The 18555-nt window shown below is 46.4% G+C and overlaps 4 non-coding genes across 4 annotated transcripts; 2 read left to right on the forward strand and 2 right to left on the reverse strand.

The window, feature by feature from the left end:
* Positions 1-1546: 1546 nt before the first annotated feature.
* On the reverse strand, positions 1547-1620 carry TRNAN-GUU (transfer RNA asparagine (anticodon GUU)). The gene has a single exon. It is a non-coding gene; the product is annotated as a tRNA-Asn (tRNA).
* A 671-nt stretch (positions 1621-2291) lies between these two features.
* On the forward strand, positions 2292-2363 carry TRNAH-GUG (transfer RNA histidin (anticodon GUG)). Its single transcript has one exon. It is a non-coding gene; the product is annotated as a tRNA-His (tRNA).
* Positions 2364-7617: 5254 nt separating this feature from the next.
* TRNAN-GUU (transfer RNA asparagine (anticodon GUU)) lies at positions 7618-7691 on the forward strand. Its single transcript has one exon. It is a non-coding gene; the product is annotated as a tRNA-Asn (tRNA).
* Positions 7692-9554: 1863 nt separating this feature from the next.
* TRNAV-CAC (transfer RNA valine (anticodon CAC)) lies at positions 9555-9627 on the reverse strand. Its single transcript has one exon. It is a non-coding gene; the product is annotated as a tRNA-Val (tRNA).
* Positions 9628-18555: the final 8928 nt, after the last annotated feature.

An 18555-nucleotide genomic window follows, 5' to 3' on the forward strand; every position in this document is an offset into this window, starting at 1 on the left:
ATTTCTCTATTATGTGTCAGCTTCCTTTGAGATTTTAAGATCTATTAAGTTCTTTGAATGATATTAAATTGAATTAACGTATAATCTTTGCCTGGACAATTTCTAATTAAAAGAGAAATAACAGGGGTGCCTGGGTGGTTCAGTTGGTTAAGCATCCGACTCTTGATTTTAGCGCATGCTCTCAGGGTCCTGAGATTGAGCCCTGCATCAGGCTCCCCACTCAGTGGGGAGTCTACTTGAGATTCCCTCTCCCTCTGTTCCTCCCTGCTGCTCTCTCTCTCTGTGTCTCTCTTAGATAAATAAGTAAATCTTTAAAATATAGATAGATAGATAGATATATGTATGTATGTATAAGGAGAAATAACAAAACACTGTTTTTAATATAATGCTGCTGCATATTTTATAGATTATAGAGTGGCTGCAGGTTAACAGGTTGAAAGGAAGTGTGACTGACTTTAGGGGTGTTGGTACAGGTGGCCATCACTGTCACTTTAAGAAGTATAAAACCCATGCAATGTCTGCTCCAAGAAGTAAGGTGCTGTTACTGGAGGCCTGGTTTTTCCTGGGGTGCTTTTTTATAGAAAATATCTTTAAATGACTGGTGGGGGGGTAGTCAATGTGGAATTCTATGCTTCCTCCCCCCAAAAAAAGTCTTTCAAAAATGAAGGTGAATAATAACATTTGCATACAAATGCTGAAAGACTTCATCACCAGCAGACTCACGCTGCGAAAAATGTTAAAGGAGTCCTCCAGGAAGAAGGACACTGATACCGTATGGGAACCTGCATGTAGCCAAAGGAATGAAAGACAACAGAAATGATACTTGCATGGGAAAATAGATAAGATTTTTCTTCTTATTATTTAAATCTCTAAAAACAAGGGACAGATTAAACAAAGGTAATGATGACGGATTGTGAGGTTTATAACATGCAAAATAAAATGCATGACAAAACAAGCATAAAGACAGGCAGGGGAGAAATGTTAAGAGGTATGAGATGACTTAAAGGCCAACTGTGGTAAGTTACAGATGTATGCAGCTATGAAGCCTAAGCAGTCGCTGAAATAACAAACGAAAGATTTATAGCTAATAAGGCAACAAAAGAAAAAATCGAATCATACAGAAACCATGTAAAGACTATGATACAGCAATTGCTCTTCCAGCATTCTTCGGTAAAGAGTTGTCCAAGTATTGAAACGGCATATGGCTGCAGTATTATTTATAATACTGATAGCATAAAAACAACTTAATTTCAAAAGTATATGGAAAGGGTTAAATAAATACTAACACAAACAAAAAAACTTCATTGTTAAAAGGAATTCAGAAGGTAACGATGATGACTCTACTCTTGAGGATTCCTGGTGACCTGTTTTTCTCCCCAGCTCTTCCAGGATGCGAGGATCCATGACGATCTTGGCTTAGCTCCTTCACTTGTACACAAAATACTTAAGGACCGGAGGGTCATAGAGGCATTTCTCTCCCTTTAGGTGAGAGGATGCGCAGAGTAGAAACAACTGCAAACGCTGTCACATTCTAAAAATACAACTTCGTCCCTGGGTGGGCTCGAACCACCAACCTTTCGGTTAACAGCCGAACGCGCTAACCGATTGCGCCACAGAGACCCGTGGAAGCATACGTCCCCATCCAACAGAGAGCAAGCACACGCACTTAACGCTAGGGGGAGCCACCTATCTTTGCAGGACTGCCGTTAAGGGTCCAAAGTTTCGGAAAACCCGAGAGGAATGGATACCACGTGCTGGTCGCGTTTGAAACCCGTGCGTTGAGTGATTTCGAAGGCAGAAGGACAGCCAGCGGAACAGCCTTCCCACACCTCGTTCCATACCCGCTTCAGATGCCAACGCCCCCACAGACACCCAGGGCCGTGACCTCCCGGGCCTGACGCAAGAGGGGCCCAGAAGAAGGTAAACGCCTGGTGGGCACGCGTGATGGCTCTTCCAGTTGCTTCGCCTTCACCCGCCTATTTGCGTGGCAGGTGCTCCGCTCGGCTGCGGTCGGTGGGGTGGGAGCCGGAGTGGAGGATGCAGGGATCAAAAGAGGAAATGTGAGGAGGAGGGAAAGAAATGGGGGAGGCGTGGACGCTGCAAAGATACTTCCCAGGAGGCCTGTACAGATGCACGGGCTGCATGAAGAGGAGGTGATAAATGCATCAGAATGGGGAGGGAAACGGCACGAGTACCTTGTAGTTGTCCAAGAACAAAGCAGCGCAATAACTGGAATGAATTTGTCAAAATTAGTAGAGCAAGGCTTGAGCTTGCCACCGGGAGGGTGGCGCGCCGTGATCGTATAGTGGTTAGTACTCTGCGTTGTGGCCGCAGCAACCTCGGTTCGAATCCGAGTCACGGCAAGGCTTCCGTTTTGCTTTGTGTTTCAAACCGCAGGGGCTGCTCTCCTTACCTACAGGCCGAGAGCCACGTTTTTCGCGGACCACCAGGGCAATACGGTCAGGAGAAGAGAGGAAAACCTAATACTGCACTAAGCTATATGTAGCTGTCACACAGGAACCCCGGGTCTGCTCCACATTTCACCATTCAGCAGAAAATCTCTAAAAATGAGGTGCGAGCGGAAATGGTCTAGTCATATCGGGGGTTTTTCTGGTGGAAATATTTCACACATTAGTGAGACTTCTGTACACAAAAAGAGCAGATTTTAGAGAGTTTGCAATACACTCCAGACTAGTCCTGGTCTACGTTGGATTCTCTAATGTTGAATAGCTAATTCTTATCCTAAAAAGGAAATTAGTAACGTGTATTCACAGAACAAAAGGCCCAAATAATTAAGGGACAGCTATTTAAATATTGAAATGCACAATCATCACCAGGATCAAGACAGAAGTTTTCTATGATTCAAGCATGTGTTTGATACACTTTTAGGTAATGCCTGTCCATCCCTGCTATTTTAAACTATTCTGATGCCTACCCCTACAGATTAGGCTTCTTTCTTCAAATTCACATGAATGAATATACACTTTTTCTATCTAGCCCTTATCAAGCAACATTATGGTTTTTATGTATGTTATTGCATTTGTCACACTTTAATTTTGGTGTTAATGATAATGGTGTAATGATAAGTATCACATCCCTGTAAAACTAAAGACAAATGATAGATTTTTGAGTAATTTCAATCTGCAGCATTTGAGGAAAGACTCATACAAATGCCATTCTACTAGTAATGTGTGGATATGTGAATAAATGTACATTGAAGGAAAGGGAGCCATGGACCAAAAAAACAAAGCACACACACACACACACACACACACACACACACACACAAAGTCCGCAAGTTAAGCAAGACCACCGAACCGCTAAAATGGAAGAGCGGAAAGGAGCAGTGAGGAAAGTCGGAGAAAAGTGGAATTTTTATTGCCACTGAAGAATGCGTCCTCCTCCAGCATTCCTCCTCTCTCCAAGGCCCTTCCAGGGTTGGATGGGCCCATGGAAGTGACGTTGAGAAGTGGCCCGGTGCGCCGCTTGGGCTCCTGCTCGACCAGTTGTCAGGTGTCTCTTCTGGGTAAGAGCGACCCCACAGGATATTCCTGCTCTTCCCCGAGGAGCGGTGGGAGAGGCGCTAACTTGGCCAGCTCCTTGAGCCGCACGCGTCTCTGGCCCCTCAAGGAGCAACAGGGATTCCAGGCCCCTGAGCCGGGCCCCTGGAAGGGCTGAGCCCTGAGAACCAGCACAGGAACCGGTTGCCTGCTGCTGCAGGTTCTCTCTCTTCCCACGGTTTGGCGAAGGTGGAACCAACTCTCTCCGCAAGCACTGGCGAGGCGGCGGGGTCACTTCCGCGGGTTGGGGGGGGGGGGAGTGGTGGCGGCTTCCCGTCCCCAAGAACACAGAGGGAGTGGAAGACGACGAGGACGGAGAGGGAGAAGCGGGTGAAAGGCGAGGAACAGCAGGCTAGGGGGGGCCGGGACGGAGAGGGCGCGCTGGACCCGGGAGCCTCAGTGCGAAGGCCAGTCTCAGGCCTCCATGTTCCTGGAAGGGGTGCCTCCTTCCGACTTGGCCCCAAAGGGAATGTGGAGCGGGAGGCCTTCGGGCGACGTCCCCCAGGCTTTCCCACCAATATACGCCGCGTGGCCTTTCTTCTGTTGGTGCCGGCCCTCCAGCCTGCGAGAAATTCCCGGCCTGGTGCGGAGCTCGGGGAGCGGGGTCCCTGCGCGGGAGCTCCCACAGATACTTCCGGCTGTAGGGAGTGAGCAGAGTGTACCCCTGAAACCTGTGGACAGGCAGGAGGTGGGGTGCAAGAAGCAGTTACGTGCATACACTTCCGTCGCGAAATAGAAGAGCCAGAAGGATGAGAGTGGGGACCTGATTTCCCAAGCAGAGCTGAAAGCGATACCAGGAGGGAGAAACGCGCCTGACTCAACCAGCCTTGATGTTCCCACACAAACACGAGCACTGGAGAGGCCTTTAGCTCCTGTGGCTTGGAGCTGTGAACCCGGTGCCCACAGGCACCTTATAATGTAGGTGTGAGGGAGCCGCAAATGCTTGTCATCAAGGTCTGGAGTAGGAGATACACGGAATTGGTAGAATTGTCAATCCTGTGGGATGTTGGATCCACCCCAAGACCTTCTAGAATTGGTCCTGGATAGATTGTGGGTCAGGTCCCTGCCCTGGATGGGCGAGAAAGGGGAATGTGTGAAGGAGGTAAGTGTTCAAATATGACAAGTGTGAGTTTGCGTGTGTGAGAGAGAGTGTGTGTGTGTCTGTGCGTATGTGTGTGTGTGTTTGCATGATATGTTCTCAGGGCTTTTTAGAATGCCATCTAAAAAATAAATAAAATACCATCTAAAAAATAAAGTAAAATAAAATGTCATGTAAAGGAAACCAAATACTATGGAGGAATCACTGGAGATAGCCTTGGGAAGAATATAATTCGGAAAATACCTGTGCAAGTTATCTATGCAGACTTTCCCTGGATCCAGTAAACATCCATTGCAACTAGGGGGAAACTGTTGTAAAGATTTCCAAAAGAATCATTTTCACTCAACACTTGACAGGTTTGAAGGATAATTTCTGAATCTTCCTGTAATCATGGAGTATGCTAATACCATCATTCCTACAAGTATGGGAGCCTAATGGATTCTACTAAGAGCATTTTGGAAGTATTCTCTATGCATTGTCATTGATAGCTCCCAAGAATATTTTTATTTTGAGAATATGTCACAGATTTTTATTTTTTTAAAGATTTTATTTATTTATTTATTTATTTATTTATTTATTTATTTGACAGAGAGAGAGAGAGCCAGCGAGAGAGGGAACACAAGCAGGGGGAGTGGGAGAGGAAGAAGCAGGCTCCCAGTGGAACAGGGAGCCTGATGTGGGGCTCGATCCCCAGGACTCTGGGATCACGCCCTGAGCTGAAGGCAGACGCCTAACAACTGAGCCACCCAGGCGCCCCAGATTTTTAAATTAAACCTAAAATCCTAGAGCTCATAGAGAATTTGAGAGAATACATTCACAATATTTGGTACAAAGATTTCTCATAGAACATAAAAAGGCATAAATATAAACGAAAAACTGAAGCTAAAAAGATTTCATCCGAATTAAACACTCGTACTCATGAAAAATCGCCATATGAAAGACAAAAGTTAACTCACAAACTGAGAAAACACATTAGCCGTATCACTTTAAAATGTCTCAATTATTCAAATAGATGAAGAATTTTTATAAATCAGTAATAAAAAAACTAAACCAAATAAAAGTAGGCAAAATATTTGAATCGATTTTCTTCACAAAGTAAGATATCTTAATGACCAAAATGTAAGAAACATTCTTGAGGGGTGCTTGCGTGGCTCAGTCAGTTATGTGTCTGACGAGCTCAGCTCAGATCTGGATCTCGGGCCATGAGTTTGAGGTGTGGAGCTTATTAAAAAAAAATCTTGATTTTTTTACTTATTTGGGAAATACAGATTAAAAATATAAGCAGATAACATTATCCACCCTCCAGCATGGCTATATTTAAAAGAATTAGTACACCAAATGCTGATAAGAATATTGAGCAATTGCAACTCTAGTTACTGGCTCAAAACCATTCCAGAGGACTGTTGACAATTTCTAATAAAGTTAAACTCATACCTACTTCACAGCCCAGCAATTGCAGTACGTCTATCAGTGCACAAACACACAGAAAGACTGGTACAGAATATTCACCAAAACACTAAGAATATTCTTCAATCACACTAATTAATACCAAATAACACCAAAGTTACTCCAATAAAACCAAAATCAAGTCATGTACATATTAATACGGATATATTTAATGAACATAATGTTGCATAGAAAGGCAAACGCAAAAAATAAGCATTCATTCATTTGAATTTCAAGAATAAGCAATAGTAACCAATAGCAAATAGACCTCAAACTAATAATTAACTAAGCGAGATAAGGTATGAATTACCTGGAAAGGGGCTCAAGGTACACTTCTGAGATGATGGCAATTTTTTATAACTTTTTTTGAGTGATGATTACATTTGCCCACATTCAACAAAGTGGACGCTAAAGATTTGTGATCTTTAGTCTTCGAGAACTGTAATTCAATAATTCACTGTTCCCATAAAAACTAGCGGATGGCAGATGGCGACAAGCTGGCATAGACCATGACTTGTTGGCATTTTATCGTAAACTCGAAAATTCATTTTCATTTAGAGTTACCCCTCCCCCCCCACACTGATTCTTGAAATATCTTTACCAGAAAAAAGGCTACGAGGACACTATTTCATTAGTGAAAGCTATAGGCCAGTGTCCTTGAAAGGCGGTATTTCATCTTTGGGGATATTTTCTGCTCCGTAGGGAGACAAGGAAACCAAGCTTTCACTTTGGCCGGCCGCCGGAAGTGCACTGTGGGATTTACTCCTCTCCCGACCGCAGGGCGCTGTGGGCCAGCGGTGTACTCCGCTCCTAAGTACCCTCTGTTCCCCCTGCAGCAAACTAAGGTGCATAGCTGGTGCTGAGATTAAGAGCAACCCAAAAGATTGGCCAGACACTACCCTACGGCTACCTGGTTTGAACGGAGGTTTCTGCAGCCGCGAGGGCACTAACCACTCCGCAGGGACGATGCACCACAGTCCTGCTGGCAGCCACTGCACTTCAATTTTTTTTGATGTAAAAATATTCACACTTCCTTTGTTTTATTCCTGGACATCTACAGATGTTCATGCCGTTCTCTTTCATACTGTTCTCCGTTTCTCCCTCCCCATTCTGCTACATAACAAAACAACTTTCATATCTCAGGTTCGGGCTTGTGCCTCTTCACAGATTTCCTAGCAGTCTCTTCGTCTCATCCATACTTCTTTCTTTGTTCCTTCTCACGCTTCCTTTTTTCCTTTGATCTCGTTTCTGCTTCTCCCCCACGCTTACTCCGCCATCCCCCTTCCCTTTATCTTTCCGGTTCCCATCACAGCGACCAGCACTTCGGCTGGCTGCCCTTCCGCCTTCGGAATCACCCAACGCACGGGGTTCAAACGCAAGGAGCACAGCGCGACTCCTCCTCCTCCCGGGTTTTCCGAAGCCTTGGAGCCTGCACGGTGGTCCTGCCAGGGTTTCCCTTGGCGTTGAGTGCGTGCTTGTTTTCAGGTGGGAGGAGGGAAGAGGCTCCCGTAGGTCTCTGTGGCGCAATGGGTTAGCGCGTTCGGCTGTTAACCGAAAGGTTGGTGGTTCGAGCCCACCCAGGGACGAGACTTTGCATTTAGAAAGTCTTTGTTCTGTGGTCTTCTCCTCTTCAAGAAGACCCCACTTATATTACCATTCTGTCCTGTGCACCTCCTTTATGGGAAGGTCATCCCAGATCCTGGGAAGAGCTATTTAAAGCATATGTATGAGAAAGCAAGAACACCAGTGTTCTCTGCCTCACTTTCCATATCGCGTGTACTAGTGCTTATTTAACCCTTTGTGTATTAGGAGTTAGTTGGACAGTTAGGTGCTCAGGGCCAGCCTGAGTTCCCAACAAGAAAATATGGAGTCCAGACAGCTAAAGTAAGACAGAAATCCTGTTCTGCAGCTTAAATAGGACCACACTAACATTCTGCTTAGTAGCCCTTGCAGCAATGACTTCTGCAAAACGTCCTAAAAAAAGACAATTAACCACAAAGAATTTGTCAATATCACAGGCAAGGGGCAGTTAAGACATAAGCCCCCAAATGTCAGCAAAAAAAGACCATCAGCATAGAGACATTAACCTAATTGGTAGATAGATGCCTGACCAAAGCCCTGATTGGCATGACTCAGCGCACCCTGATTGCTTAAGACAGCTCCACAGACCTCATAAAAACCCCTAAACTTACAAACTCTGAAGGCAACCCACTTGGGCTCCCTCCCTCTCCAGGAGCTTTATACTATTGCTCAATAAACTTTGCTTTGCTGCCCACCACTCTTCATCTGGTTTACCTCTTCATTCTTAGAAGGTGTGACCAACACCCGCAGGACTGAAGGAAAAGAAATCCTGAAACAATGTTTTCCTACTTTTTAGTTCTTTCATGCATCGCTTGGTACAGATTTGTACTACTCTTAATATTTATCCCTTTTCTGTCTACTACCCTGCTGTAACTGGAATTTACTTTTATACACACCCTGAGAAGACTTGAATCCATTATAATTAGCAGTATTTAGTCTTTGTGTTGGGGATTCCTGACATAGTTGGTCTCATTTCCACCATATCGTGTATTTTTTAAAAATATTTTCCTTATGTTTTTCACTAGACTGGTTTACATAGATACAATTCTCTGTTTTCCTATAGCATTTTAAAAATTCCATTTCCCTGATTAGTTAATATATATTTTTAGATCCTGGGTACATAAGATTATGTTCCTTAGTTCAGGAAATATTAACATGCGTGCTCTAAGCAAGGCTCTTTCATACCTTTCAGTTATTTTCTGTTTATCCACACCCATTCCCTTTTCTACCCCTAGAGGTTTACACTCTCTGGGGTTCACTATATGTCTTTTTATTCCAGTTTCTCTTTGCGTATGTAAATAAGGTCATGTCTTTGAAAAATATATATAGTGTCCTTGGCTGTTATTTTTTTAATTGTGGCAAAATACAATACTATATACTTTAAATTGGTATGGATATGAAATATTGATTCCACAAATCCTTGGTTTGAGATCCAGGTACATATTTAGATTTATATACTTTGGCCTTGTAATGGAAGTGAACCTGTTTTGCAACTTTGCTCCAGAGCAAGGGAAGCTAAGCAGTACCCTTAGGAAATACTTGAGATACATAATCGTTTTCCGATGTCAGCCTATGGAGAAGGTTCAGGCACTAGGAGATAACAAAGGGAATTGTAAGGGATTGCCTGATATAAAATCCAACCTGAAGTGGCCACTGTTGTGTGCTTTTGGAGGGAACCCGGTAACTTTGTGGCCTCTTCAACCTGCTTAGGAGAAGAGAAATGAGTACTGGCTCACAGATAGTGGGCCGGTTGGGTAGTAATGGCACTTTCTCTCAGGGTTCCTAAGAATCACAGGTGCAGCTATTGCTTCCCGACGTCCCCTTTTCCCCTTCCGTCAGGAGGAGTTACTTTGAGGGGGAAAAAACGCTGTTTCCGCCCGGTTTCGAACCGGGGACCTTTCGCGTGTGAGGCGAACGTGATAACCACTACACTACGGAAACGAGAAGCCCGCGGAGTTTTCTGCCGGAACCCTGAAAAGCTTGCGTCCTGCCGCTGCTGCGGTGCCCGCCAACTGCTTTCCTAAGTGCGAAAGGCCCCTGGAAGCACCCGCGACGCTGCAGGCAAGAGGACCCCAGCGCCCCAGCGGCGCCGGCTTAGGACTCCGCGTCTCCCCATCCCGGGAAGCGAAGGCCCGGGGACCCTAGGCGGTCTGGCTTCGGATCCGCATCAAACGCTGCCTTTGCAGATCCGGAGCGACAGGCCCCGGTGCAGATGGCGCCCCGCCGACTCCCCAGCTCCCGGAGGAGGCGGGTCAGGTGCGTCTGAGCCCAGGCGCCCCGCCGCCCGGCCGTGGGGTCACCCGCCCTCCTGGGCCCACGGCGGCCCCTCTCGCTGCGGGGGCCGTCAGGGTTTTCGGCTCGCGGCCGCCGCTCGGCGCCTGGAATCCTCCCAGGAACCGGAGGGCGCGCTCTCCCCGGCCTCCCGGCTGCCCCGCGGCGCCTGCCCTGCGCGCTCTTCCCTCGCCGGCCCTTTGGCTCTGCGCTTCTCCCTCCTCCCGGGTCCTCTCGGCAGAGCGGGTCCTTCCGATTCCTGCCGCTGTCACTTATTCTACTCGACTAAAGTCCAACATTTTAATCGCACTTTCATCTTTTAGCTGGTTCCGTAGTAGAAGTTGACGTCCTTAGAGAATTTGTCCGTTTGAAGATGTCCAACATAGGCCAAACCATGTTTTCTGGCCTGTATTAATTCACTTGAAGACCAGGCTGCCAGGCGGAATATTGACCACAAAGCTTTCGGGATTTGCCTGAAGGTGGAGGGCCCGGGAACAGGCCATGCAGATTTCATGATCACCGAATTTCTCCCTCATTGGTCTTTAGATTTTTCTTTGTTGTGGGGGCAGTTTTATTTCAACTTTTGCAACACCCAAAACATCTTTTTAGTTGCCTTTTTACTTTTCCTGCTCAACAGGTCCTGGAGTGTAAATTTTAACAAAGAGGTAAGGATAGTTTTCAGAGAAAGGTAATGTCTGAAAAGTTTTCAGGTTTGCCTCTGTTAAAGAGCAAAAACTCAATTGAGTAATTAAAGATCTAATGGGTTTATTAGACACGGGGCCACCAGGCCAAGGTGGTTGGCCTTTTTCAACTCTGGCTGTAACTGGAGACCAGGGCAGGGATGGACCATATCACTCTCATCAGTGACTGGGGGCGAGGGCAGGGGGACAGTTCCAGATTAGGCACACTTTATGGTGGCTTTAAATCAGGAAATTCTGTGATATTTCCCCCCCTTCTATCCTTCCTTGATCTATCTCCCTCTTTCCCTGCCCAGTCAGAGGAGAAGATCCATCATTTTTCTGTTTGTGGGACACTTTGGGGTCCCTCCTGGACAGAACAAAGGGAGCAGTTGCCTTTCCTGTAGGGGAGTGTGAAGGGCTGCAGTCACTGGGAAACCACAAACCCACTTCGAGTGCACTTGCGCCTCTCAGGATCCTGCCATTCCCACCAAAGCGCCACCCTGCAGGCTGAACAGGAATGTGTGGGGCTCCTGACTCTGCTAGAGGAGAGGAGGCCCAAAGAGAGGACAGACCAGTAAGAGGCTGAAGTTGAGGGCAGGCCAACCTCACTGATGAGGCAACAAAAAGCAAACTGAGGGGGAAGCACACTGGCATTCCACATACTCCTTCCCTTCCCACCCAAGGTGGGACAATGTGTGACATTCCTCAAGCACTAACGATTGCCCAAGAACAAAGAAAGAAAAAACAAATGGTCAACTGATAAAGATCACAGTCATGTAGGATATGCAACTCCATCAGTTTGTTACTGTCTTAGTGATTTACAAGAAAAGCACGATCTTAATAATAGCCAGACCTCCAGGAACCTATAGACTCAATTTCCTGGAGCCCCAACATCACCTTCCCCACCACAGGATTAAAAAACAAACAAACAAGTGAACAAAAAAATTCCTATATAATCAATCACTCCTCACAGTTATAAGGCAGCTTTTTCTGCCTCGGGTCCTATGCCTGTGCTTTAATAAAACCACCTTTTTGCACTGAAAATGTCTCAAGAATTCTTTCTTGACTGTTCACTCTCAGACCCAAACATCAAATCACATTACCCAACCATCCTGAGACTAAGTGTCTGGAACCTAAGACCTTGAGTGAGCCAAGGATCACTTGTTTAGACTGATTTCTCCACTCTTATCAAGAGAGTTGTTTGCTCTAACTGCGAGTTCAAGAAAGAGGAGGATAGTGTAGACAGATATGCATACTTGACTGACAGGAAAACACGAATTCCTGACTAATTAGATGTGAGCAAAACACTGTCGTCAAGAAGAACTCTAAAGTTTTTTTGCTCAGAGCATTGGAAGGATGAGAACAAAGGATTCCAACTGAGAAGGAAACACTGTAAGGTACAAAATGTGTTAGGGAGAACACCCAGAGTTCTGTTTAAGACCTTGCTTGAAAGAGATCTCCATCCACCCCGTCTCCATTCCTGCCTGTGTCTGAATCCTGTTGTTGTCGATCCCTGGGTCTCAGTGCTCACCTTCTCCTCACCCTGGGAGCCTCCCCTTCTGTCTCCTCCCAGCAATCTGGTCTCCTCATTGTCGCAAGGAAAGGCACATCTCCAGGTCCCTAGCCAAGAAGTGCAAATTCCCTCCGTGACTTGTACACCTGGCTCCTAGGTGGCATGCCATTTGGGGCACAGGGTACCTGGTGCATCGCCTGTGGGCTTGCCTCTTAGAGAAAATTTGGAGGGTAGGACCTTTTAGACCATCCCTGGAGGGGCAGGCAAGGCAGGGCAGGATAAGGGGAAGAAACCAGCTACAGTACCATTCCAATGGAGCTATCATCAGAGGGCAGGAGAGAAGACCCAGAGGTCAATTCCCTGGTGGTCTAGTGGTTAGGATTTAAGGCTTTCACCACTGCAACCCGGGCTCGATTTCTGGCTAAGGAATGTGCTTTCTTGAAAAGTCTCAGCATGCAGGAGCAATCTCCTTGTGTACAGAGGAGTCTGGCGGTATGTGGGGTAGATGCAGAAGGGTCTGGTCTCCTTGCAATTTGTGAAGCCCTAAAACTGATGAAGGAAGAAAAGTGATGATGGTCTGCTCTAGTCCCTTCTCAAAAGTGCTGCTGGTGACCCAGCTCCTCACCCTCTGGAAGGGCCAATCCCCTTACTTGTGCCCCCTATTAATCCTCCTCCATACACCCTGGGTTTTGTCATATCCACATTTGAGGTAGGAGTGACTTTAGAAATTCATGAAACAGCTTGTGCCAAGCTGAGATCCAAGCTCAATTTGCTAAGCTCCCTTTACTGAGACAATAAGGTAAACTTGTGGTAATGGCTGCTTACTTTTTTTCAGAGTACTACAGATAATAACTATAAACTGGGGACAACGTATGTTTCTTAAATACTATCTCAAGGTTCTGGGGAGACTGAACAAAAGCAGGCAGACACAAGGTAGAACTGATATGGTGAGTTTTCCACTTTGCAAAGTTTTGGCTGAGACCACACCTTGGTCTGCCCTATTTGGGTCAGCTAAATTCCAATACAAAATCAAACTGTCTTGCTGGATTAAAGGAGCAGAGGACAATGCTTGGGCAAGCATAGCGGTTGAAACACCAAGAGGTGGAGATGAATCTGAGAAAGGAAAAAGCCACTGAAAGGAAGTTCTAAGTTGTTTGTAAAGTTCTGCCCGAGTTTCTGGCTGACTCCTGCATAATGCATGTTGGGCGGCCTCCAAGTAGTTCAGCAAAAGCTAAAGTGACAACTGAGATTTCGCCTGTCATCCATTGCAAGGGAGAGAATTCACAGTTTGATATCAACCAGGCCTGCTTTTATAAAAATTCAGTGTTTTTGTAACACATAGCAATCCAGAATCTGTATGTATACCATTTACAGTATCCACAATACAACCCAAAATGCTCTAATACTTTACTCTGATATTACTCTAGCCATGCTCAAGATAAGACAATCATGGGAGACTGGGACATCACCCAAATGTTGAAACTAGGAGGCAAGAAATACTAAGCCACAATTATAACTATTTCAAGACTGTAAAGGAAAATATAACCATAGTAAGTTAAAAGTTAGAAAAATTATCAGGAAATAGAGTAAGTGAAGGACCAAATGTAAATTTTGAAATTGGAAAGAGTTCTCAAAAAAACAACCACTGATGGATTTAATGGAGTAATGGAAATGACAAAAATTCAATGAATTTCAAGAGAGAGAAACAAAAATCATCTTACCTGAAGCACAAAAAGAATTGAAAAAAACAAAAACCCAGAACAGAACCTTAGCAACCTATAGGGCAATATCAAAAGTTCTAACATATTTAGAGCTCAAGAAGAGGAACGAGATGGGGCGCCTGGGTGGCGCAGTCGTTAAGCGTCTACCTTCGGCTGGGGCGTGATCCTGGCGTGAGGAGATCGAGCCCCACATCAGGCTCCTCCGCTGGGAGCCTGCTTCTTCCTCTCCCACTCCCTGCTGTGTTCCCTCTCTCGCTGGCTGTCTCTATCTCTGTCGAATAAATAAACAAAATCTTAAAAAAAAAAAAAAAGAGGAACGAGAGAATAAGGCAGGAAAAAAATCGGTATGTAAGTTTGTTGAGAAACATATTCACCACACAAAGCCCCTTTCACGGTTGGCTAGAGCCTACAGAAGTTACGTCGTGCTCCAGGAGAGGGCGAGCCCTGGGCCAACTGCAGGGCTTCATCTCCGAGCGAGGGCCTCACCTCTTCCAAACGCCCAGGACGTAGTTTACACGCAAAGAGAACCAAAGAGGCCGAGCGGACGACTGTCGTGGTCCGCAGAGCGCCTCAGGGGCGGCGACAGCAAGAGCGTGGGCTCGGCCTGAACCCCGTGCGAGATTTCATCTCTGCGCCTGGCTGTGGAAGTTTGGACAAGCGGCTTCGAGCGCCGTGTAGCCACTGCGGCCCGTGCGTGAAACGGAGATACGATCAGAACAGGGATACTCCGAGGGAAGACAGCGCGCGCAGGTAAGAGGGCCTGCGGGCGAGCGTGAGGAGCCGGGCGCTCAGCCCCGAGTCGGAGAAGCGACCCGCGCAGCCGTTACTTCCCCGTCTTCCCCGGAGCTTTAGGACTCGCCGCGGAGCCTCTTCTGCATCCGTCTTTGGCAACACCCCAAGGACCCGGGGATAAAGAGAATTCCTGCGTAAAAGGAGACGTTGCAAAACGCCACCAGACCAAGAATCTAGCCCAAGGCGTGGTGGCGAAAAAGCGCCAAGTCCCAGCCGCTACGTCACCAGGGCACCGCGTGTTACTTGGTTTTCTCGCAGCCTCCGACTCGCTGTAGCTGCGTTAGAAACGCGCACCGAGAAGCTCCGACTACTCACCCACCCTTGAGGCTGCCGCCCTTCCTTCCGCGGAAGATCCGGAAGACTATTCCTTTCCTGCTTTCCCCAAAACCGAGCCCTGACGCACTGAGCGCTCAGAGAAGCCAAAGACACACCCGGAGCCCCGCCAGATCCTCCACTCCGGCGCCAGTCGCCCCGGCCCGGCCGCCCCTCAGAGCGGCCCTGGAGACGCGCCTTCGCGAGGCCGCGTGCGGACACGAGGGCGCGGCGAGGGCGCGGGAGGGGAGGCGCCCGGCGTGAGACCCCGGCGTCCCCAACATCACCCGGTGGACTCCGGGGGACGCAGCAACCGAGACGGCGCGTACGGACCACTTTCAACGAGGGCTCGGCGGTCGGGAACTGGATTCCGGATTTTTGCCCCCCACCCGCGTGCAACGTGCTGCCCCGGCAGTTCTCCCGCCTTAGTTAATGCGAACTCCATCTTTCCGTGTGCCCAGGCCAAAATCTCAGCGTTCTCCCTGACACCAGTTTTCCTCAGACTCCATATCCGTAAGTCAGTAATTAGTGTTGTCTAGTAAATAAAGTGTGGACATGGATCCACACCTCGCACCACTGATACTGCCACGGTAATTCTTTCTTGTGGAGGCATTTCCCGTGCATTGTATGTACGCTATTTGGGTGCACTGTAGGCTGGCGCTTCCCCGGCGTCTGCGTACTACATGCCAGTAGAAGCCAAACACACCCTCCAGCCGCGATAATCAAACTTTTCAGACATTGCCAACTGTCCTAGTGGGAAAGCGGGTGGGGTGGGCAAGATCGTCCTCTGTTGAGAACCACTGATGTGTGCTCACTCCTGTCCTGGACGCTGAAGTTGGGCTAATGACTTCATAAATGTGGGAAACAGATTCAACTCATGGTCCTTACTTCATTCATAGGTTGAGATTTGAGCCTTTAGTCTCCGTATCCTCGGGTTGTGCTACCATTGCTCCTTTTCTTTGAATCAGCCTCCTTCAAGCCTGTCCTGGAAAGCTCAGTAAGGTTCTTCTTGACCTTTTTGGAACCTCACACTTCACTCAGTTTGGCCTGCAGAGAAGGTTTGTAGATAGTATTTTCTTCTTTACCGGAAACCCAGGTATCATGTGAGCCGTGCACTCAGGGCAACTGGGATTTAATTGTATGTAATCTCTACAGTTTGCACAGCTATCCAGATCCTTTTGGTCCAACAGGCAGGGAGTTATGTCGTGGGTCACTTCTGGTCGTTGAAAATCAACCAGATTGGGAAAGACACATAGGAGAAACCAGCTGCCTACCTCGGACATGTCCATGAGGGACCCCAAAAGAATGCTGACCAGAAAGAAAGGCAGTGAATCCCTCCTGTTAGGTAGGTGAGAGGTAGTTCAAAGAGAAGGGAAGAAACCCTGTGAGATTTAGGATCTAAAGTTACCATAAGTCAGCCTTCTCCAGATCCTTGTCTTCCCATGGCTGGTGAAAGTGAGTAGTATCCTTGCTAAAGTAAGGGAAATAGACAACTTTGACCAGGCTACCAATCAGTAGGCAATCTCTAATCTTGCCTTGATCTTCCTTAGCCAGGATTTCTGTGGATTCCAAGGGTGCAACTGAATACTTCTACTTTTCATTTGCCTTTATTTAAAGAAGAAAGGAGGCGCCTGACTGGCTTAGTTGGAGGAGCATAGGACTGTTGATCTCTGGGTCGTGAGTTTGAGCCCCATGTTGTGTGTAGAGATTACTTAAACTTTTTTAAAAAATGAAGAATCAGGTGTGAAAGAAATAGGAAAACTGCTACATTAGGGGCAACTAATATTCCTGTGACAGTCAGAACCTCTCTCCTTAATTTTAATTGCACTTTCGCAGGTAGATCTCCAGGTTGGGCCCATTTTACTCTCAGGGCACAGGTGATAGGGCCATGTATGTGGTTAAGAGGTTCACAGATAAATTTCTGAAGTATAATAGTCATTTAAAATATATATATACATTCCCAGGGTTGCCTGGTTAGCTCAGTAAGTAAAGCATGCCACTCTTGATCTCAGGATTGTGAGTTCAAGTTCCACTTTGGGCATAGAGCATACTTTAAAAAAATAAAAATAAAAATATATTCTAAAAAAACCCAACACATCAAGCTCAGCTATGCCACATTTACAAAGATGGAAAAGAATTATATATTCACAAATAAGTAACGTCATAAAAGGGACTTTAAATATGTTTATTTTTAAGTAGGCTCCGTGCCCAGCATAGGGCTTGAACTTGAGATCAAGAGTCACACGCTCTACCAGCTGAGCCAGCCAGGCACCCCAACTCTCTGTTGTTTCCACTAAAGTTTTTTTTCCCCTAGATATGCCCATGTAGTCTCTTCCCTTTTCCAAACTCTGACATTCACTACCAAATCCTAACATTAGTGTTCTGGTTCCAGACTATTCTTCCCACTTTGCATCTTTGCCTCTCTCCCATCTTCTTTCCTATGCAGAGAAAAGTTAAAGTCTTTCTTAATCTCCAATTTGCAACATCAGTTCTTACAATCAGGTTAACAAATTAGGGATCTTCCGTAGGACTCTATTTTCCTAGAAAAATTATAAATAACACAAGGCTTTATTTCACAGTTGGAAATGTTTCAGAAATAAGTAAAGGAAACATTTCCTAAGATCAAAGGCCAGAAAAGTGATCGAATTTTTTTTGTTGTTGTTCAGGAAAAATCCTGACTCTGCTGAGTGTTACGGACATCCTGCCTCTTCCTCAGCCTGCACACAACAGGTTTATTTTTCCTAAAGGGTACAATAAATAGAGAACCTTGGACCACAGGGGTCAACCAACACATAGGTGGGCATGTGTTCTACGCTGAAATGAAAGGGATGAAAATGACAGCACATCTTAATCTATGTAGTTGTTTACATAGAGTTTTACATTTTTCAAAATTGAGCTGTTGAAAAAGAAGAGCAAAACTAGAGGACTTGCACTTCCTGAATTAAGACTTACTGGGGCACCTGGGGCACTCAGTGAACTGAGCATTCGACTTTTTTTTTTCTCCAAGAGTTTATTTCAGAGAGAGAGAGAGTACACAAGGGTGGGGGGGAGATAGGCCGAGGGAGAGGGAGAAGCAGACTCCCCACTGAGCAGGGAGCCTGATATGGGGCTCATCCCAGGACCCTGAGATCAGGACTGGAGCTGAAGACAGACCCTTAACTGACTGAGACACCCAGGCACCCAACTCTTGGTTTTGGTTCAGGTCATGATCTTGGGGCTTCTGGGATGCAGCCCCTTAGCAGTGGGCTCTGTGCTCAGCAGGGAGTCTGCTTGAGATTTTCTCTCTCTCCCTCTGCCCCTCCTCCATGCTCTAAAACAAATTTTTTCTTAAAAAAGACTTATTATAAGCTATGGCAGACAAGGCAATGTGCTAGTGGCAGCAGGATACACCAGTAATTCGGCTGAATTGAGAGCCCTAAAACTGACATTTGTTCAACTGGTTTTCAGTAGAAACCAGTTCAATGAGGTTCAATAAATGGTGCTAGAACAACTAATATCCATATTGATGGGGAATGGAGATAAACCTGTGTAGACCTATGGCTACAGGAGTTTGGATTTTATTTAAAATGCAGTAAGATCA

The sequence above is a fragment of the Ursus arctos genome, unplaced genomic scaffold (assembly GCF_023065955.2).
Source record: "Ursus arctos isolate Adak ecotype North America unplaced genomic scaffold, UrsArc2.0 scaffold_12, whole genome shotgun sequence".
In the NCBI taxonomy this organism is placed as follows: Eukaryota; Metazoa; Chordata; class Mammalia; order Carnivora; family Ursidae; genus Ursus; species Ursus arctos.